The following is a 23,330-nucleotide window of genomic DNA, read 5'->3' as shown; positions in this document are numbered from 1 at the left end:
CTACTTTCGTATGCAACCGGATGTGGCGTACCATGATTTGGTGGTATTACACCTAAAGAACACCTAAATATCAAATAAACTTAATGTAATTTTTTTCCCTCCAATTGCAAGTTATTTCAAGCATAACTGTCAAGTTTTGTCTCAGTCAGAGCTATAGTTTCAGAGAAAATCACTATAATGTAAGGCCATATCCTACGGCAATTTCAGTCTAATTTCTTCGAAAAATCCTCATTTCAGTGTATCATTATAAAATGCAGTGTTGACTACTATCTGATCATAAACTCATGATCTATGCATTCAAACAATTAAATAGAATACAAAAGACAACTTTAAGATGATAAACAATTTTATTGCACCTTTTAGAGTTCATTTGAAGGTCTGTTTTGGTCTGTTTTGGTCCATTTTTCCTCCTTCCTTCCTTTTTCATCAAAACTTGATATCTTTTGTCTAAAAAATAAAACAAATGTGATTATTTACCCACAAAAAATAAATAAATATAATGTTAAATCAATAATTAAAGTGTTTTAGCTGAAAGAACTGTCTCTATAAATGTTAACAGTCTACACGAAAGTTTCTATAAGCCCTTATGTGTAACTCGAGTTTTTGGTCTGTTCGACTAGTGTGACAAATAACGGTTCCCTTTCAGTCAATCATTTTTTGTTACTGGTATCAAGGTCTTTTTATTTACTCATAACAGTATATTTCTAATAGATTTATACAAAGAGTCAACTTTCTTGTATTTTACATTAAAAAATGGGGAAAAAGAGTTATAAAAAATACCTCAAAATGTTTTAAAAAGGGTTATGTCCCTTGGAATGCTGGTACAAAAAATAATTGGTAAGAATTATAAAGTTTAAGTATGTGAGACTGGTATATGATGTGTATAAATCCAGGGCAAATAAGTGTTTAGATGATTTATTGTCTGTACAAAATGTAGACGGCACAATGGCAAATTGTAAACTTTTGCGGCCAAAAAAAACAACAAAAAACATGATGATAGTTGATACTTACTTTAATGCTGAAGTGTCATCTGCAGACCAATTCACATATAAGATTTTTCAACAGAATGCTCTTCAGAACATGGTTAACACTGAAATAAAAAATTCACATGTTGTATAAACAAAACTGTAAGGGTAATTTAAAATTTAACACAGTAAACTAAATACAGCTTTGTCTGTCCACCCATTTGACTTAGAAAACACCCATAAACCCCCAATTCAAGGCAATTTTACCTCAAACGTGCTTTCTGTGTCTAAATCCATTCCGAATTGTCCATGTTTACAATGTATGAACTGGTTTATTTATAACTTTTAAAAATGAAAGTACAAAAAGGTCACGAGTGCACATATGGTTTCCCTAAAGAACACCTAAATATCAAATAAACTTAATGTAATTTTTTTCCCTCCAATTGCAAGTTATTTCAAGCATAACTGTCAAGTTTTGTCTCAGTCAGAGCTATAGTTTCAGAGAAAATCACTATAATGTAAGGCCATATCCTACGGCAATTTCAGTCTAATTTCTTCGAAAAATCCTCATTTCAGTGTATCATTATAAAATGCAGTGTTGACTACTATCTGATCATAAACTCATGATCTATGCATTCAAACAATTAAATAGAATACAAAAGACAACTTTAAGATGATAAACAATTTTATTGCACCTTTTAGAGTTCATTTGAAGGTCTGTTTTGGTCTGTTTTGGTCCATTTTTCCTCCTTCCTTCCTTTTTCATCAAAACTTGATATCTTTTGTCTAAAAAATAAAACAAATGTGATTATTTACCCACAAAAAATAAATAAATATAATGTTAAATCAATAATTAAAGTGTTTTAGCTGAAAGAACTGTCTCTATAAATGTTAACAGTCTACACGAAAGTTTCTATAAGCCCTTATGTGTAACTCGAGTTTTTGGTCTGTTCGACTAGTGTGACAAATAACGGTTCCCTTTCAGTCAATCATTTTTTGTTACTGGTATCAAGGTCTTTTTATTTACTCATAACAGTATATTTCTAATAGATTTATACAAAGAGTCAACTTTCTTGTATTTTACATTAAAAAATGGGGAAAAAGAGTTATAAAAAATACCTCAAAATGTTTTAAAAAGGGTTATGTCCCTTGGAATGCTGGTACAAAAAATAATTGGTAAGAATTATAAAGTTTAAGTATGTGAGACTGGTATATGATGTGTATAAATCCAGGGCAAATAAGTGTTTAGATGATTTATTGTCTGTACAAAATGTAGACGGCACAATGGCAAATTGTAAACTTTTGCGGCCAAAAAAAACAACAAAAAACATGATGATAGTTGATACTTACTTTAATGCTGAAGTGTCATCTGCAGACCAATTCACATATAAGATTTTTCAACAGAATGCTCTTCAGAACATGGTTAACACTGAAATAAAAAATTCACATGTTGTATAAACAAAACTGTAAGGGTAATTTAAAATTTAACACAGTAAACTAAATACAGCTTTGTCTGTCCACCCATTTGACTTAGAAAACACCCATAAACCCCCAATTCAAGGCAATTTTACCTCAAACGTGCTTTCTGTGTCTAAATCCATTCCGAATTGTCCATGTTTACAATGTATGAACTGGTTTATTTATAACTTTTAAAAATGAAAGTACAAAAAGGTCACGAGTGCACATATGGTTTCCCTAAATAGGTGTAATACCACCATTGATTTTTCCCTATTAGTCTTTGTTAAATTGACACTTTTAAAAAAATTGTACATTATTTACCTTTATTTCAACCAAAGAAATACTTTGCATGTGTAAAGTTTAATCCTTTCCAGTGATACAGTGAAAATTTCACACTACATTTCATTGCATATAAGAAAATAATCATCACGGGAAGTAAACAACCCAATTTTTACACTTGTATTTACTGGTTACTTGCTTGGTATGCTATGTAACCTTAACGCTCCAGAATATTTTATAAGACGATCAAATAAAAAAAGAATGATGCATTCAGACATCCAACATACATATTTACGACTCAGAAAAATTTAAGTGCATTGAAATTCAGGGTTCATTTTCTACAACTGTCAAATTCAAGGGAATATTTTTTTAGGCCTACTTTCGTATGCAACCGGATGTGGCGTACCATGATTTGGTGGTATTACACCTAAAGAACACCTAAATATCAAATAAACTTAATGTAATTTTTTTCCCTCCAATTGCAAGTTATTTCAAGCATAACTGTCAAGTTTTGTCTCAGTCAGAGCTATAGTTTCAGAGAAAATCACTATAATGTAAGGCCATATCCTACAGCAATTTCAGTCTAATTTCTTCGAAAAATCCTCATTTCAGTGTATCATTATAAAATGCAGTGTTGACTACTATCTGATCATAAACTCATGATCTATGCATTCAAACAATTAAATAGAATACAAAAGACAACTTTAAGATGATAAACAATTTTATTGCACCTTTTAGAGTTCATTTGAAGGTCTGTTTTGGTCTGTTTTGGTCCATTTTTCCTCCTTCCTTCCTTTTTCATCAAAACTTGATATCTTTTGTCTAAAAAATAAAACAAATGTGATTATTTACCCACAAAAAATAAATAAATATAATGTTAAATCAATAATTAAAGTGTTTTAGCTGAAAGAACTGTCTCTATAAATGTTAACAGTCTACACGAAAGTTTCTATAAGCCCTTATGTGTAACTCGAGTTTTTGGTCTGTTCGACTAGTGTGACAAATAACGGTTCCCTTTCAGTCAATCATTTTTTGTTACTGGTATCAAGGTCTTTTTATTTACTCATAACAGTATATTTCTAATAGATTTATACAAAGAGTCAACTTTCTTGTATTTTACATTAAAAAATGGGGAAAAAGAGTTATAAAAAATACCTCAAAATGTTTTAAAAAGGGTTATGTCCCTTGGAATGCTGGTACAAAAAATAATTGGTAAGAATTATAAAGTTTAAGTATGTGAGACTGGTATATGATGTGTATAAATCCAGGGCAAATAAGTGTTTAGATGATTTATTGTCTGTACAAAATGTAGACGGCACAATGGCAAATTGTAAACTTTTGCGGCCAAAAAAAACAACAAAAAACATGATGATAGTTGATACTTACTTTAATGCTGAAGTGTCATCTGCAGACCAATTCACATATAAGATTTTTCAACAGAATGCTCTTCAGAACATGGTTAACACTGAAATAAAAAATTCACATGTTGTATAAACAAAACTGTAAGGGTAATTTAAAATTTAACACAGTAAACTAAATACAGCTTTGTCTGTCCACCCATTTGACTTAGAAAACACCCATAAACCCCCAATTCAAGGCAATTTTACCTCAAACGTGCTTTCTGTGTCTAAATCCATTCCGAATTGTCCATGTTTACAATGTATGAACTGGTTTATTTATAACTTTTAAAAATGAAAGTACAAAAAGGTCACGAGTGCACATATGGTTTCCCTAAAGAACACCTAAATATCAAATAAACTTAATGTAATTTTTTTCCCTCCAATTGCAAGTTATTTCAAGCATAACTGTCAAGTTTTGTCTCAGTCAGAGCTATAGTTTCAGAGAAAATCACTATAATGTAAGGCCATATCCTACGGCAATTTCAGTCTAATTTCTTCGAAAAATCCTCATTTCAGTGTATCATTATAAAATGCAGTGTTGACTACTATCTGATCATAAACTCATGATCTATGCATTCAAACAATTAAATAGAATACAAAAGACAACTTTAAGATGATAAACAATTTTATTGCACCTTTTAGAGTTCATTTGAAGGTCTGTTTTGGTCTGTTTTGGTCCATTTTTCCTCCTTCCTTCCTTTTTCATCAAAACTTGATATCTTTTGTCTAAAAAATAAAACAAATGTGATTATTTACCCACAAAAAATAAATAAATATAATGTTAAATCAATAATTAAAGTGTTTTAGCTGAAAGAACTGTCTCTATAAATGTTAACAGTCTACACGAAAGTTTCTATAAGCCCTTATGTGTAACTCGAGTTTTTGGTCTGTTCGACTAGTGTGACAAATAACGGTTCCCTTTCAGTCAATCATTTTTTGTTACTGGTATCAAGGTCTTTTTATTTACTCATAACAGTATATTTCTAATAGATTTATACAAAGAGTCAACTTTCTTGTATTTTACATTAAAAAATGGGGAAAAAGAGTTATAAAAAATACCTCAAAATGTTTTAAAAAGGGTTATGTCCCTTGGAATGCTGGTACAAAAAATAATTGGTAAGAATTATAAAGTTTAAGTATGTGAGACTGGTATATGATGTGTATAAATCCAGGGCAAATAAGTGTTTAGATGATTTATTGTCTGTACAAAATGTAGACGGCACAATGGCAAATTGTAAACTTTTGCGGCCAAAAAAAACAACAAAAAACATGATGATAGTTGATACTTACTTTAATGCTGAAGTGTCATCTGCAGACCAATTCACATATAAGATTTTTCAACAGAATGCTCTTCAGAACATGGTTAACACTGAAATAAAAAATTCACATGTTGTATAAACAAAACTGTAAGGGTAATTTAAAATTTAACACAGTAAACTAAATACAGCTTTGTCTGTCCACCCATTTGACTTAGAAAACACCCATAAACCCCCAATTCAAGGCAATTTTACCTCAAACGTGCTTTCTGTGTCTAAATCCATTCCGAATTGTCCATGTTTACAATGTATGAACTGGTTTATTTATAACTTTTAAAAATGAAAGTACAAAAAGGTCACGAGTGCACATATGGTTTCCCTAAATAGGTGTAATACCACCATTGATTTTTCCCTATTAGTCTTTGTTAAATTGACACTTTTAAAAAAATTGTACATTATTTACCTTTATTTCAACCAAAGAAATACTTTGCATGTGTAAAGTTTAATCCTTTCCAGTGATACAGTGAAAATTTCACACTACATTTCATTGCATATAAGAAAATAATCATCACGGGAAGTAAACAACCCAATTTTTACACTTGTATTTACTGGTTACTTGCTTGGTATGCTATGTAACCTTAACGCTCCAGAATATTTTATAAGACGATCAAATAAAAAAAGAATGATGCATTCAGACATCCAACATACATATTTACGACTCAGAAAAATTTAAGTGCATTGAAATTCAGGGTTCATTTTCTACAACTGTCAAATTCAAGGGAATATTTTTTTAGGCCTACTTTCGTATGCAACCGGATGTGGCGTACCATGATTTGGTGGTATTACACCTAAAGAACACCTAAATATCAAATAAACTTAATGTAATTTTTTTCCCTCCAATTGCAAGTTATTTCAAGCATAACTGTCAAGTTTTGTCTCAGTCAGAGCTATAGTTTCAGAGAAAATCACTATAATGTAAGGCCATATCCTACGGCAATTTCAGTCTAATTTCTTCGAAAAATCCTCATTTCAGTGTATCATTATAAAATGCAGTGTTGACTACTATCTGATCATAAACTCATGATCTATGCATTCAAACAATTAAATAGAATACAAAAGACAACTTTAAGATGATAAACAATTTTATTGCACCTTTTAGAGTTCATTTGAAGGTCTGTTTTGGTCTGTTTTGGTCCATTTTTCCTCCTTCCTTCCTTTTTCATCAAAACTTGATATCTTTTGTCTAAAAAATAAAACAAATGTGATTATTTACCCACAAAAAATAAATAAATATAATGTTAAATCAATAATTAAAGTGTTTTAGCTGAAAGAACTGTCTCTATAAATGTTAACAGTCTACACGAAAGTTTCTATAAGCCCTTATGTGTAACTCGAGTTTTTGGTCTGTTCGACTAGTGTGACAAATAACGGTTCCCTTTCAGTCAATCATTTTTTGTTACTGGTATCAAGGTCTTTTTATTTACTCATAACAGTATATTTCTAATAGATTTATACAAAGAGTCAACTTTCTTGTATTTTACATTAAAAAATGGGGAAAAAGAGTTATAAAAAATACCTCAAAATGTTTTAAAAAGGGTTATGTCCCTTGGAATGCTGGTACAAAAAATAATTGGTAAGAATTATAAAGTTTAAGTATGTGAGACTGGTATATGATGTGTATAAATCCAGGGCAAATAAGTGTTTAGATGATTTATTGTCTGTACAAAATGTAGACGGCACAATGGCAAATTGTAAACTTTTGCGGCCAAAAAAAACAACAAAAAACATGATGATAGTTGATACTTACTTTAATGCTGAAGTGTCATCTGCAGACCAATTCACATATAAGATTTTTCAACAGAATGCTCTTCAGAACATGGTTAACACTGAAATAAAAAATTCACATGTTGTATAAACAAAACTGTAAGGGTAATTTAAAATTTAACACAGTAAACTAAATACAGCTTTGTCTGTCCACCCATTTGACTTAGAAAACACCCATAAACCCCCAATTCAAGGCAATTTTACCTCAAACGTGCTTTCTGTGTCTAAATCCATTCCGAATTGTCCATGTTTACAATGTATGAACTGGTTTATTTATAACTTTTAAAAATGAAAGTACAAAAAGGTCACGAGTGCACATATGGTTTCCCTAAATAGGTGTAATACCACCATTGATTTTTCCCTATTAGTCTTTGTTAAATTGACACTTTTAAAAAAATTGTACATTATTTACCTTTATTTCAACCAAAGAAATACTTTGCATGTGTAAAGTTTAATCCTTTCCAGTGATACAGTGAAAATTTCACACTACATTTCATTGCATATAAGAAAATAATCATCACGGGAAGTAAACAACCCAATTTTTACACTTGTATTTACTGGTTACTTGCTTGGTATGCTATGTAACCTTAACGCTCCAGAATATTTTATAAGACGATCAAATAAAAAAAGAATGATGCATTCAGACATCCAACATACATATTTACGACTCAGAAAAATTTAAGTGCATTGAAATTCAGGGTTCATTTTCTACAACTGTCAAATTCAAGGGAATATTTTTTTAGGCCTACTTTCGTATGCAACCGGATGTGGCGTACCATGATTTGGTGGTATTACACCTAAAGAACACCTAAATATCAAATAAACTTAATGTAATTTTTTTCCCTCCAATTGCAAGTTATTTCAAGCATAACTGTCAAGTTTTGTCTCAGTCAGAGCTATAGTTTCAGAGAAAATCACTATAATGTAAGGCCATATCCTACGGCAATTTCAGTCTAATTTCTTCGAAAAATCCTCATTTCAGTGTATCATTATAAAATGCAGTGTTGACTACTATCTGATCATAAACTCATGATCTATGCATTCAAACAATTAAATAGAATACAAAAGACAACTTTAAGATGATAAACAATTTTATTGCACCTTTTAGAGTTCATTTGAAGGTCTGTTTTGGTCTGTTTTGGTCCATTTTTCCTCCTTCCTTCCTTTTTCATCAAAACTTGATATCTTTTGTCTAAAAAATAAAACAAATGTGATTATTTACCCACAAAAAATAAATAAATATAATGTTAAATCAATAATTAAAGTGTTTTAGCTGAAAGAACTGTCTCTATAAATGTTAACAGTCTACACGAAAGTTTCTATAAGCCCTTATGTGTAACTCGAGTTTTTGGTCTGTTCGACTAGTGTGACAAATAACGGTTCCCTTTCAGTCAATCATTTTTTGTTACTGGTATCAAGGTCTTTTTATTTACTCATAACAGTATATTTCTAATAGATTTATACAAAGAGTCAACTTTCTTGTATTTTACATTAAAAAATGGGGAAAAAGAGTTATAAAAAATACCTCAAAATGTTTTAAAAAGGGTTATGTCCCTTGGAATGCTGGTACAAAAAATAATTGGTAAGAATTATAAAGTTTAAGTATGTGAGACTGGTATATGATGTGTATAAATCCAGGGCAAATAAGTGTTTAGATGATTTATTGTCTGTACAAAATGTAGACGGCACAATGGCAAATTGTAAACTTTTGCGGCCAAAAAAAACAACAAAAAACATGATGATAGTTGATACTTACTTTAATGCTGAAGTGTCATCTGCAGACCAATTCACATATAAGATTTTTCAACAGAATGCTCTTCAGAACATGGTTAACACTGAAATAAAAAATTCACATGTTGTATAAACAAAACTGTAAGGGTAATTTAAAATTTAACACAGTAAACTAAATACAGCTTTGTCTGTCCACCCATTTGACTTAGAAAACACCCATAAACCCCCAATTCAAGGCAATTTTACCTCAAACGTGCTTTCTGTGTCTAAATCCATTCCGAATTGTCCATGTTTACAATGTATGAACTGGTTTATTTATAACTTTTAAAAATGAAAGTACAAAAAGGTCACGAGTGCACATATGGTTTCCCTAAATAGGTGTAATACCACCATTGATTTTTCCCTATTAGTCTTTGTTAAATTGACACTTTTAAAAAAATTGTACATTATTTACCTTTATTTCAACCAAAGAAATACTTTGCATGTGTAAAGTTTAATCCTTTCCAGTGATACAGTGAAAATTTCACACTACATTTCATTGCATATAAGAAAATAATCATCACGGGAAGTAAACAACCCAATTTTTACACTTGTATTTACTGGTTACTTGCTTGGTATGCTATGTAACCTTAACGCTCCAGAATATTTTATAAGACGATCAAATAAAAAAAGAATGATGCATTCAGACATCCAACATACATATTTACGACTCAGAAAAATTTAAGTGCATTGAAATTCAGGGTTCATTTTCTACAACTGTCAAATTCAAGGGAATATTTTTTTAGGCCTACTTTCGTATGCAACCGGATGTGGCGTACCATGATTTGGTGGTATTACACCTAAAGAACACCTAAATATCAAATAAACTTAATGTAATTTTTTTCCCTCCAATTGCAAGTTATTTCAAGCATAACTGTCAAGTTTTGTCTCAGTCAGAGCTATAGTTTCAGAGAAAATCACTATAATGTAAGGCCATATCCTACGGCAATTTCAGTCTAATTTCTTCGAAAAATCCTCATTTCAGTGTATCATTATAAAATGCAGTGTTGACTACTATCTGATCATAAACTCATGATCTATGCATTCAAACAATTAAATAGAATACAAAAGACAACTTTAAGATGATAAACAATTTTATTGCACCTTTTAGAGTTCATTTGAAGGTCTGTTTTGGTCTGTTTTGGTCCATTTTTCCTCCTTCCTTCCTTTTTCATCAAAACTTGATATCTTTTGTCTAAAAAATAAAACAAATGTGATTATTTACCCACAAAAAATAAATAAATATAATGTTAAATCAATAATTAAAGTGTTTTAGCTGAAAGAACTGTCTCTATAAATGTTAACAGTCTACACGAAAGTTTCTATAAGCCCTTATGTGTAACTCGAGTTTTTGGTCTGTTCGACTAGTGTGACAAATAACGGTTCCCTTTCAGTCAATCATTTTTTGTTACTGGTATCAAGGTCTTTTTATTTACTCATAACAGTATATTTCTAATAGATTTATACAAAGAGTCAACTTTCTTGTATTTTACATTAAAAAATGGGGAAAAAGAGTTATAAAAAATACCTCAAAATGTTTTAAAAAGGGTTATGTCCCTTGGAATGCTGGTACAAAAAATAATTGGTAAGAATTATAAAGTTTAAGTATGTGAGACTGGTATATGATGTGTATAAATCCAGGGCAAATAAGTGTTTAGATGATTTATTGTCTGTACAAAATGTAGACGGCACAATGGCAAATTGTAAACTTTTGCGGCCAAAAAAAACAACAAAAAACATGATGATAGTTGATACTTACTTTAATGCTGAAGTGTCATCTGCAGACCAATTCACATATAAGATTTTTCAACAGAATGCTCTTCAGAACATGGTTAACACTGAAATAAAAAATTCACATGTTGTATAAACAAAACTGTAAGGGTAATTTAAAATTTAACACAGTAAACTAAATACAGCTTTGTCTGTCCACCCATTTGACTTAGAAAACACCCATAAACCCCCAATTCAAGGCAATTTTACCTCAAACGTGCTTTCTGTGTCTAAATCCATTCCGAATTGTCCATGTTTACAATGTATGAACTGGTTTATTTATAACTTTTAAAAATGAAAGTACAAAAAGGTCACGAGTGCACATATGGTTTCCCTAAATAGGTGTAATACCACCATTGATTTTTCCCTATTAGTCTTTGTTAAATTGACACTTTTAAAAAAATTGTACATTATTTACCTTTATTTCAACCAAAGAAATACTTTGCATGTGTAAAGTTTAATCCTTTCCAGTGATACAGTGAAAATTTCACACTACATTTCATTGCATATAAGAAAATAATCATCACGGGAAGTAAACAACCCAATTTTTACACTTGTATTTACTGGTTACTTGCTTGGTATGCTATGTAACCTTAACGCTCCAGAATATTTTATAAGACGATCAAATAAAAAAAGAATGATGCATTCAGACATCCAACATACATATTTACGACTCAGAAAAATTTAAGTGCATTGAAATTCAGGGTTCATTTTCTACAACTGTCAAATTCAAGGGAATATTTTTTTAGGCCTACTTTCGTATGCAACCGGATGTGGCGTACCATGATTTGGTGGTATTACACCTAAAGAACACCTAAATATCAAATAAACTTAATGTAATTTTTTTCCCTCCAATTGCAAGTTATTTCAAGCATAACTGTCAAGTTTTGTCTCAGTCAGAGCTATAGTTTCAGAGAAAATCACTATAATGTAAGGCCATATCCTACGGCAATTTCAGTCTAATTTCTTCGAAAAATCCTCATTTCAGTGTATCATTATAAAATGCAGTGTTGACTACTATCTGATCATAAACTCATGATCTATGCATTCAAACAATTAAATAGAATACAAAAGACAACTTTAAGATGATAAACAATTTTATTGCACCTTTTAGAGTTCATTTGAAGGTCTGTTTTGGTCTGTTTTGGTCCATTTTTCCTCCTTCCTTCCTTTTTCATCAAAACTTGATATCTTTTGTCTAAAAAATAAAACAAATGTGATTATTTACCCACAAAAAATAAATAAATATAATGTTAAATCAATAATTAAAGTGTTTTAGCTGAAAGAACTGTCTCTATAAATGTTAACAGTCTACACGAAAGTTTCTATAAGCCCTTATGTGTAACTCGAGTTTTTGGTCTGTTCGACTAGTGTGACAAATAACGGTTCCCTTTCAGTCAATCATTTTTTGTTACTGGTATCAAGGTCTTTTTATTTACTCATAACAGTATATTTCTAATAGATTTATACAAAGAGTCAACTTTCTTGTATTTTACATTAAAAAATGGGGAAAAAGAGTTATAAAAAATACCTCAAAATGTTTTAAAAAGGGTTATGTCCCTTGGAATGCTGGTACAAAAAATAATTGGTAAGAATTATAAAGTTTAAGTATGTGAGACTGGTATATGATGTGTATAAATCCAGGGCAAATAAGTGTTTAGATGATTTATTGTCTGTACAAAATGTAGACGGCACAATGGCAAATTGTAAACTTTTGCGGCCAAAAAAAACAACAAAAAACATGATGATAGTTGATACTTACTTTAATGCTGAAGTGTCATCTGCAGACCAATTCACATATAAGATTTTTCAACAGAATGCTCTTCAGAACATGGTTAACACTGAAATAAAAAATTCACATGTTGTATAAACAAAACTGTAAGGGTAATTTAAAATTTAACACAGTAAACTAAATACAGCTTTGTCTGTCCACCCATTTGACTTAGAAAACACCCATAAACCCCCAATTCAAGGCAATTTTACCTCAAACGTGCTTTCTGTGTCTAAATCCATTCCGAATTGTCCATGTTTACAATGTATGAACTGGTTTATTTATAACTTTTAAAAATGAAAGTACAAAAAGGTCACGAGTGCACATATGGTTTCCCTAAATAGGTGTAATACCACCATTGATTTTTCCCTATTAGTCTTTGTTAAATTGACACTTTTAAAAAAATTGTACATTATTTACCTTTATTTCAACCAAAGAAATACTTTGCATGTGTAAAGTTTAATCCTTTCCAGTGATACAGTGAAAATTTCACACTACATTTCATTGCATATAAGAAAATAATCATCACGGGAAGTAAACAACCCAATTTTTACACTTGTATTTACTGGTTACTTGCTTGGTATGCTATGTAACCTTAACGCTCCAGAATATTTTATAAGACGATCAAATAAAAAAAGAATGATGCATTCAGACATCCAACATACATATTTACGACTCAGAAAAATTTAAGTGCATTGAAATTCAGGGTTCATTTTCTACAACTGTCAAATTCAAGGGAATATTTTTTTAGGCCTACTTTCGTATGCAACCGGATGTGGCGTACCATGATTTGGTGGTATTACACCTAAAGAACACCTAAATATCAAATAAACTTAATGTAATTTTTTTCCCTCCAATTGCAAGTTATTTCAAGCATAACTGTCAAGTTTTGTCTCAGTCAGAGCTATAGTTTCAGAGAAAATCACTATAATGTAAGGCCATATCCTACGGCAATTTCAGTCTAATTTCTTCGAAAAATCCTCATTTCAGTGTATCATTATAAAATGCAGTGTTGACTACTATCTGATCATAAACTCATGATCTATGCATTCAAACAATTAAATAGAATACAAAAGACAACTTTAAGATGATAAACAATTTTATTGCACCTTTTAGAGTTCATTTGAAGGTCTGTTTTGGTCTGTTTTGGTCCATTTTTCCTCCTTCCTTCCTTTTTCATCAAAACTTGATATCTTTTGTCTAAAAAATAAAACAAATGTGATTATTTACCCACAAAAAATAAATAAATATAATGTTAAATCAATAATTAAAGTGTTTTAGCTGAAAGAACTGTCTCTATAAATGTTAACAGTCTACACGAAAGTTTCTATAAGCCCTTATGTGTAACTCGAGTTTTTGGTCTGTTCGACTAGTGTGACAAATAACGGTTCCCTTTCAGTCAATCATTTTTTGTTACTGGTATCAAGGTCTTTTTATTTACTCATAACAGTATATTTCTAATAGATTTATACAAAGAGTCAACTTTCTTGTATTTTACATTAAAAAATGGGGAAAAAGAGTTATAAAAAATACCTCAAAATGTTTTAAAAAGGGTTATGTCCCTTGGAATGCTGGTACAAAAAATAATTGGTAAGAATTATAAAGTTTAAGTATGTGAGACTGGTATATGATGTGTATAAATCCAGGGCAAATAAGTGTTTAGATGATTTATTGTCTGTACAAAATGTAGACGGCACAATGGCAAATTGTAAACTTTTGCGGCCAAAAAAAACAACAAAAAACATGATGATAGTTGATACTTACTTTAATGCTGAAGTGTCATCTGCAGACCAATTCACATATAAGATTTTTCAACAGAATGCTCTTCAGAACATGGTTAACACTGAAATAAAAAATTCACATGTTGTATAAACAAAACTGTAAGGGTAATTTAAAATTTAACACAGTAAACTAAATACAGCTTTGTCTGTCCACCCATTTGACTTAGAAAACACCCATAAACCCCCAATTCAAGGCAATTTTACCTCAAACGTGCTTTCTGTGTCTAAATCCATTCCGAATTGTCCATGTTTACAATGTATGAACTGGTTTATTTATAACTTTTAAAAATGAAAGTACAAAAAGGTCACGAGTGCACATATGGTTTCCCTAAATAGGTGTAATACCACCATTGATTTTTCCCTATTAGTCTTTGTTAAATTGACACTTTTAAAAAAATTGTACATTATTTACCTTTATTTCAACCAAAGAAATACTTTGCATGTGTAAAGTTTAATCCTTTCCAGTGATACAGTGAAAATTTCACACTACATTTCATTGCATATAAGAAAATAATCATCACGGGAAGTAAACAACCCAATTTTTACACTTGTATTTACTGGTTACTTGCTTGGTATGCTATGTAACCTTAACGCTCCAGAATATTTTATAAGACGATCAAATAAAAAAAGAATGATGCATTCAGACATCCAACATACATATTTACGACTCAGAAAAATTTAAGTGCATTGAAATTCAGGGTTCATTTTCTACAACTGTCAAATTCAAGGGAATATTTTTTTAGGCCTACTTTCGTATGCAACCGGATGTGGCGTACCATGATTTGGTGGTATTACACCTAAAGAACACCTAAATATCAAATAAACTTAATGTAATTTTTTTCCCTCCAATTGCAAGTTATTTCAAGCATAACTGTCAAGTTTTGTCTCAGTCAGAGCTATAGTTTCAGAGAAAATCACTATAATGTAAGGCCATATCCTACGGCAATTTCAGTCTAATTTCTTCGAAAAATCCTCATTTCAGTGTATCATTATAAAATGCAGTGTTGACTACTATCTGATCATAAACTCATGATCTATGCATTCAAACAATTAAATAGAATACAAAAGACAACTTTAAGATGATAAACAATTTTATTGCACCTTTTAGAGTTCATTTGAAGGTCTGTTTTGGTCTGTTTTGGTCCATTTTTCCTCCTTCCTTCCTTTTTCATCAAAACTTGATATCTTTTGTCTAAAAAATAAAACAAATGTGATTATTTACCCACAAAAAATAAATAAATATAATGTTAAATCAATAATTAAAGTGTTTTAGCTGAAAGAACTGTCTCTATAAATGTTAACAGTCTACACGAAAGTTTCTATAAGCCCTTATGTGTAACTCGAGTTTTTGGTCTGTTCGACTAGTGTGACAAATAACGGTTCCCTTTCAGTCAATCATTTTTTGTTACTGGTATCAAGGTCTTTTTATTTACTCATAACAGTATATTTCTAATAGATTTATACAAAGAGTCAACTTTCTTGTATTTTACATTAAAAAATGGGGAAAAAGAGTTATAAAAAATACCTCAAAATGTTTTAAAAAGGGTTATGTCCCTTGGAATGCTGGTACAAAAAATAATTGGTAAGAATTATAAAGTTTAAGTATGTGAGACTGGTATATGATGTGTATAAATCCAGGGCAAATAAGTGTTTAGATGATTTATTGTCTGTACAAAATGTAGACGGCACAATGGCAAATTGTAAACTTTTGCGGCCAAAAAAAACAACAAAAAACATGATGATAGTTGATACTTACTTTAATGCTGAAGTGTCATCTGCAGACCAATTCACATATAAGATTTTTCAACAGAATGCTCTTCAGAACATGGTTAACACTGAAATAAAAAATTCACATGTTGTATAAACAAAACTGTAAGGGTAATTTAAAATTTAACACAGTAAACTAAATACAGCTTTGTCTGTCCACCCATTTGACTTAGAAAACACCCATAAACCCCCAATTCAAGGCAATTTTACCTCAAACGTGCTTTCTGTGTCTAAATCCATTCCGAATTGTCCATGTTTACAATGTATGAACTGGTTTATTTATAACTTTTAAAAATGAAAGTACAAAAAGGTCACGAGTGCACATATGGTTTCCCTAAATAGGTGTAATACCACCATTGATTTTTCCCTATTAGTCTTTGTTAAATTGACACTTTTAAAAAAATTGTACATTATTTACCTTTATTTCAACCAAAGAAATACTTTGCATGTGTAAAGTTTAATCCTTTCCAGTGATACAGTGAAAATTTCACACTACATTTCATTGCATATAAGAAAATAATCATCACGGGAAGTAAACAACCCAATTTTTACACTTGTATTTACTGGTTACTTGCTTGGTATGCTATGTAACCTTAACGCTCCAGAATATTTTATAAGACGATCAAATAAAAAAAGAATGATGCATTCAGACATCCAACATACATATTTACGACTCAGAAAAATTTAAGTGCATTGAAATTCAGGGTTCATTTTCTACAACTGTCAAATTCAAGGGAATATTTTTTTAGGCCTACTTTCGTATGCAACCGGATGTGGCGTACCATGATTTGGTGGTATTACACCTGAAGGTCCATTACTCCCATTTTGTTTGGGTGTGAACCATCGATGTTTACAGCAATATCACAGAATAAGATGATGATGGTAGAAAGAACTATGGGCGTCATGTGGCAAATATTACATGCATATCGGACAATGAGTTGTCAATCTGTATGAAAAGATTTCCAATACAACCATATTATTGAGAAGGAATGTTTACATGCTATACTCTCGTACTAGTATTACAGGGTTCTTGTGGCGTTCACCTTAGACACACATCTTTTTAACGATGTTTAAAAAAAAGACAGAACCAATTTAATGTCATATTTCCCTATTTTTTAAATATAACTAAAAGTCTTTTATCTGACAAGAATACCCCTATTTAGCGAACAAGTAATTTATTCTTTTTTCTGTTATTGAATACCAAGAAAGAAAATAAATCCCGAAATTAATTTGAAACTTTGATACTCAAAAGTTTCCCAGCAAAATATTCACATTCCCTGGGGATAATTAGTGTTCGTCCAGTGGCATATATAACAATTGTGATGACGAATTACTTCCTTTGTTCGAGAACAATCTTATTGAAATATAAATTTGTGATTTTACTAGGTCCACAGCTTCAATGAACCAAAGCAAAAGTTATACATCGACCTGTATTTAAATCAAATTGGTTCTCTTCTTCTTCTGGTATACAATAGTCTATCGACATTCGATGATTACATACTGTTGGCATACGTGGACTAGTCTATTTACAACACTTTTACCCCTATTTATTCAAAATATATGTTTTTTTCTTATGTTCAATGTATACATGTATATATTTTAAATTGCGCTATAGTTCCGTAACTTTCTATCCAGTCGTATAAACGAATCGTCGGCAAGTGCGTACATTTTTTTAAATCAATATTTCTGGTCTGTTCCAATCTGTCCTTCACTATTGACAATGACTATATATTACATTTTCCCAAATTCACCCATGGAAAAAATATTTAAATAGATTTTAATTTCATCAAATCTTATTTTTTGGGTATTATTTATATGTTTATGAATTATATTCTTTACACCAGAAATGTTATTTAGAAACAAGCGTATGAGTTTAGTAATGACAAGTAAGACAGAGTTGTATATTATTCATCTGATAGTTCAAAATGGAAAGTTATAAGTTATAAGTTATCAGCCGTGTACACTGATCAATACCTGCAGAAGTGAAACGATGCATGAACTTGCAAGCCCGACAGGAAATCGCTTGAATATCTGGACGTGTCACCTCACACCCCTCACAATACCTTTGGAAGTAATACCTTTAGCCATGCTGGTGATCAGATGAGGGAAGATCAAAATATATTTGTTTATTACTTTTAAGAATTATGAACAAATTAGATTTTCGAAAACAATTTTCACGGAACACTTATTTATGATTTCAACTTTGACTTTTCACCTAATTCCAATATCAACAGTTTAAAAACAACAGACCATGGTAATTTAAAAAAAGCAAGAATATTTTTTCGTATCAAGTTAGTTAGTCGGATAAAACAACCGTACGATTGACAAGATATCGACACGCAATTACGACTACATCGGTTATTGTAGTTTTGTTTCTTTGTGGTTTATAGACGTATCGTTTTTATTAATCGGGAAAGAAGACAAAATGGCGGATCGCAGAGAATTGATACTCTAAATTTAAAATCGATGGTGATCGCTTATCTAGCGGAATAAAACTTTAATATCTATGAATTTGAGCATTGAGAAAGTAAGTCAATAGTATGGACAGTCATGGGAATGCACACAATAAGCGATACTTTATTTTTTCTTTAATAAAATGATATACTAGTATACTATAAAGTCAAAATGAACCTCTATGAATTAAACCAACATCCGATAAAATATGATAGAAACATTTAAATTTAATATAACAACACAAAAAACTAAAAGTCTTTTATCTGACAAGAATACCCCTATTTAGCGAACAAGTAATTTATTCTTTTTTCTGTTATTGAATACCAAGAAAGAAAATAAATCCCGAAATTAATTTGAAACTTTGATACTCAAAAGTTTCCCAGCAAAATATTCACATTCCCTGGGGATAATTAGTGTTCGTCCAGTGGCATATATAACAATTGTGATGACGAATTACTTCCTTTGTTCGAGAACAATCTTATTGAAATATAAATTTGTGATTTTACTAGGTCCACAGCTTCAATGAACCAAAGCAAAAGTTATACATCGACCTGTATTTAAATCAAATTGGTTCTCTTCTTCTTCTGGTATACAATAGTCTATCGACATTCGATGATTACATACTGTTGGCATACGTGGACTAGTCTATTTACAACACTTTTACCCCTATTTATTCAAAATATATGTTTTTTTCTTATGTTCAATGTATACATGTATATATTTTAAATTGCGCTATAGTTCCGTAACTTTCTATCCAGTCGTATAAACGAATCGTCGGCAAGTGCGTACATTTTTTTAAATCAATATTTCTGGTCTGTTCCAATCTGTCCTTCACTATTGACAATGACTATATATTACATTTTCCCAAATTCACCCATGGAAAAAATATTTAAATAGATTTTAATTTCATCAAATCTTATTTTTTGGGTATTATTTATATGTTTATGAATTATATTCTTTACACCAGAAATGTTATTTAGAAACAAGCGTATGAGTTTAGTAATGACAAGTAAGACAGAGTTGTATATTATTCATCTGATAGTTCAAAATGGAAAGTTATAAGTTATAAGTTATCAGCCGTGTACACTGATCAATACCTGCAGAAGTGAAACGATGCATGAACTTGCAAGCCCGACAGGAAATCGCTTGAATATCTGGACGTGTCACCTCACACCCCTCACAATACCTTTGGAAGTAATACCTTTAGCCATGCTGGTGATCAGATGAGGGAAGATCAAAATATATTTGTTTATTACTTTTAAGAATTATGAACAAATTAGATTTTCGAAAACAATTTTCACGGAACACTTATTTATGATTTCAACTTTGACTTTTCACCTAATTCCAATATCAACAGTTTAAAAACAACAGACCATGGTAATTTAAAAAAAGCAAGAATATTTTTTCGTATCAAGTTAGTTAGTCGGATAAAACAACCGTACGATTGACAAGATATCGACACGCAATTACGACTACATCGGTTATTGTAGTTTTGTTTCTTTGTGGTTTATAGACGTATCGTTTTTATTAATCGGGAAAGAAGACAAAATGGCGGATCGCAGAGAATTGATACTCTAAATTTAAAATCGATGGTGATCGCTTATCTAGCGGAATAAAACTTTAATATCTATGAATTTGAGCATTGAGAAAGTAAGTCAATAGTATGGACAGTCATGGGAATGCACACAATAAGCGATACTTTATTTTTTCTTTAATAAAATGATATACTAGTATACTATAAAGTCAAAATGAACCTCTATGAATTAAACCAACATCCGATAAAATATGATAGAAACATTTAAATTTAATATAACAACACAAAAAACTAAAAGTCTTTTATCTGACAAGAATACCCCTATTTAGCGAACAAGTAATTTATTCTTTTTTCTGTTATTGAATACCAAGAAAGAAAATAAATCCCGAAATTAATTTGAAACTTTGATACTCAAAAGTTTCCCAGCAAAATATTCACATTCCCTGGGGATAATTAGTGTTCGTCCAGTGGCATATATAACAATTGTGATGACGAATTACTTCCTTTGTTCGAGAACAATCTTATTGAAATATAAATTTGTGATTTTACTAGGTCCACAGCTTCAATGAACCAAAGCAAAAGTTATACATCGACCTGTATTTAAATCAAATTGGTTCTCTTCTTCTTCTGGTATACAATAGTCTATCGACATTCGATGATTACATACTGTTGGCATACGTGGACTAGTCTATTTACAACACTTTTACCCCTATTTATTCAAAATATATGTTTTTTTCTTATGTTCAATGTATACATGTATATATTTTAAATTGCGCTATAGTTCCGTAACTTTCTATCCAGTCGTATAAACGAATCGTCGGCAAGTGCGTACATTTTTTTAAATCAATATTTCTGGTCTGTTCCAATCTGTCCTTCACTATTGACAATGACTATATATTACATTTTCCCAAATTCACCCATGGAAAAAATATTTAAATAGATTTTAATTTCATCAAATCTTATTTTTTGGGTATTATTTATATGTTTATGAATTATATTCTTTACACCAGAAATGTTATTTAGAAACAAGCGTATGAGTTTAGTAATGACAAGTAAGACAGAGTTGTATATTATTCATCTGATAGTTCAAAATGGAAAGTTATAAGTTATAAGTTATCAGCCGTGTACACTGATCAATACCTGCAGAAGTGAAACGATGCATGAACTTGCAAGCCCGACAGGAAATCGCTTGAATATCTGGACGTGTCACCTCACACCCCTCACAATACCTTTGGAAGTAATACCTTTAGCCATGCTGGTGATCAGATGAGGGAAGATCAAAATATATTTGTTTATTACTTTTAAGAATTATGAACAAATTAGATTTTCGAAAACAATTTTCACGGAACACTTATTTATGATTTCAACTTTGACTTTTCACCTAATTCCAATATCAACAGTTTAAAAACAACAGACCATGGTAATTTAAAAAAAGCAAGAATATTTTTTCGTATCAAGTTAGTTAGTCGGATAAAACAACCGTACGATTGACAAGATATCGACACGCAATTACGACTACATCGGTTATTGTAGTTTTGTTTCTTTGTGGTTTATAGACGTATCGTTTTTATTAATCGGGAAAGAAGACAAAATGGCGGATCGCAGAGAATTGATACTCTAAATTTAAAATCGATGGTGATCGCTTATCTAGCGGAATAAAACTTTAATATCTATGAATTTGAGCATTGAGAAAGTAAGTCAATAGTATGGACAGTCATGGGAATGCACACAATAAGCGATACTTTATTTTTTCTTTAATAAAATGATATACTAGTATACTATAAAGTCAAAATGAACCTCTATGAATTAAACCAACATCCGATAAAATATGATAGAAACATTTAAATTTAATATAACAACACAAAAAACTAAAAGTCTTTTATCTGACAAGAATACCCCTATTTAGCGAACAAGTAATTTATTCTTTTTTCTGTTATTGAATACCAAGAAAGAAAATAAATCCCGAAATTAATTTGAAACTTTGATACTCAAAAGTTTCCCAGCAAAATATTCACATTCCCTGGGGATAATTAGTGTTCGTCCAGTGGCATATATAACAATTGTGATGACGAATTACTTCCTTTGTTCGAGAACAATCTTATTGAAATATAAATTTGTGATTTTACTAGGTCCACAGCTTCAATGAACCAAAGCAAAAGTTATACATCGACCTGTATTTAAATCAAATTGGTTCTCTTCTTCTTCTGGTATACAATAGTCTATCGACATTCGATGATTACATACTGTTGGCATACGTGGACTAGTCTATTTACAACACTTTTACCCCTATTTATTCAAAATATATGTTTTTTTCTTATGTTCAATGTATACATGTATATATTTTAAATTGCGCTATAGTTCCGTAACTTTCTATCCAGTCGTATAAACGAATCGTCGGCAAGTGCGTACATTTTTTTAAATCAATATTTCTGGTCTGTTCCAATCTGTCCTTCACTATTGACAATGACTATATATTACATTTTCCCAAATTCACCCATGGAAAAAATATTTAAATAGATTTTAATTTCATCAAATCTTATTTTTTGGGTATTATTTATATGTTTATGAATTATATTCTTTACACCAGAAATGTTATTTAGAAACAAGCGTATGAGTTTAGTAATGACAAGTAAGACAGAGTTGTATATTATTCATCTGATAGTTCAAAATGGAAAGTTATAAGTTATAAGTTATCAGCCGTGTACACTGATCAATACCTGCAGAAGTGAAACGATGCATGAACTTGCAAGCCCGACAGGAAATCGCTTGAATATCTGGACGTGTCACCTCACACCCCTCACAATACCTTTGGAAGTAATACCTTTAGCCATGCTGGTGATCAGATGAGGGAAGATCAAAATATATTTGTTTATTACTTTTAAGAATTATGAACAAATTAGATTTTCGAAAACAATTTTCACGGAACACTTATTTATGATTTCAACTTTGACTTTTCACCTAATTCCAATATCAACAGTTTAAAAACAACAGACCATGGTAATTTAAAAAAAGCAAGAATATTTTTTCGTATCAAGTTAGTTAGTCGGATAAAACAACCGTACGATTGACAAGATATCGACACGCAATTACGACTACATCGGTTATTGTAGTTTTGTTTCTTTGTGGTTTATAGACGTATCGTTTTTATTAATCGGGAAAGAAGACAAAATGGCGGATCGCAGAGAATTGATACTCTAAATTTAAAATCGATGGTGATCGCTTATCTAGCGGAATAAAACTTTAATATCTATGAATTTGAGCATTTTTATACAGAATGAACATAATATCAATTTTTGATTTT

The 23,330-nt window shown here is 30.7% G+C and overlaps 1 long non-coding RNA gene across 2 annotated transcripts; it reads right to left on the bottom strand.

The window, feature by feature from the left end:
* Window positions 1-328: 328 nt before the first annotated feature.
* On the bottom strand, window positions 329-16,597 carry LOC139487270 (uncharacterized). 2 transcript variants are annotated; one of them, XR_011655816.1, is made up of 19 exons: window positions 14,687-14,825; window positions 14,258-14,336; window positions 13,603-13,693; window positions 12,485-12,563; window positions 11,830-11,920; window positions 10,712-10,790; window positions 10,057-10,147; window positions 8,939-9,017; window positions 8,284-8,374; window positions 7,166-7,244; window positions 6,511-6,601; window positions 5,393-5,471; window positions 4,738-4,828; window positions 4,089-4,167; window positions 3,434-3,524; window positions 2,316-2,394; window positions 1,233-1,751; window positions 1,012-1,090; window positions 329-447 (listed from the first exon to the last, which is right to left on the bottom strand). It is a non-coding gene; the product is annotated as an uncharacterized lncRNA (long non-coding RNA). The 2 variants fall into 2 exon arrangements; XR_011655817.1 differs by lacking the exons at window positions 329-447; window positions 1,012-1,090; window positions 1,233-1,751; ... (5 more) ...; window positions 6,511-6,601; window positions 14,687-14,825 and adding exons at window positions 15,376-15,466; window positions 16,031-16,109; window positions 16,460-16,597.
* Between the last annotated feature and the right edge of the window lie 6,733 nt (window positions 16,598-23,330).

Source organism: Mytilus edulis, chromosome 1 (genome assembly GCF_963676685.1).
Source record: "Mytilus edulis chromosome 1, xbMytEdul2.2, whole genome shotgun sequence".
NCBI classification, from domain to species: Eukaryota; Metazoa; Mollusca; class Bivalvia; order Mytilida; family Mytilidae; genus Mytilus; species Mytilus edulis.
Note: the sequence above shows the minus strand (reverse complement) of the source record. Positions and strands in the feature narration are given on the sequence as shown.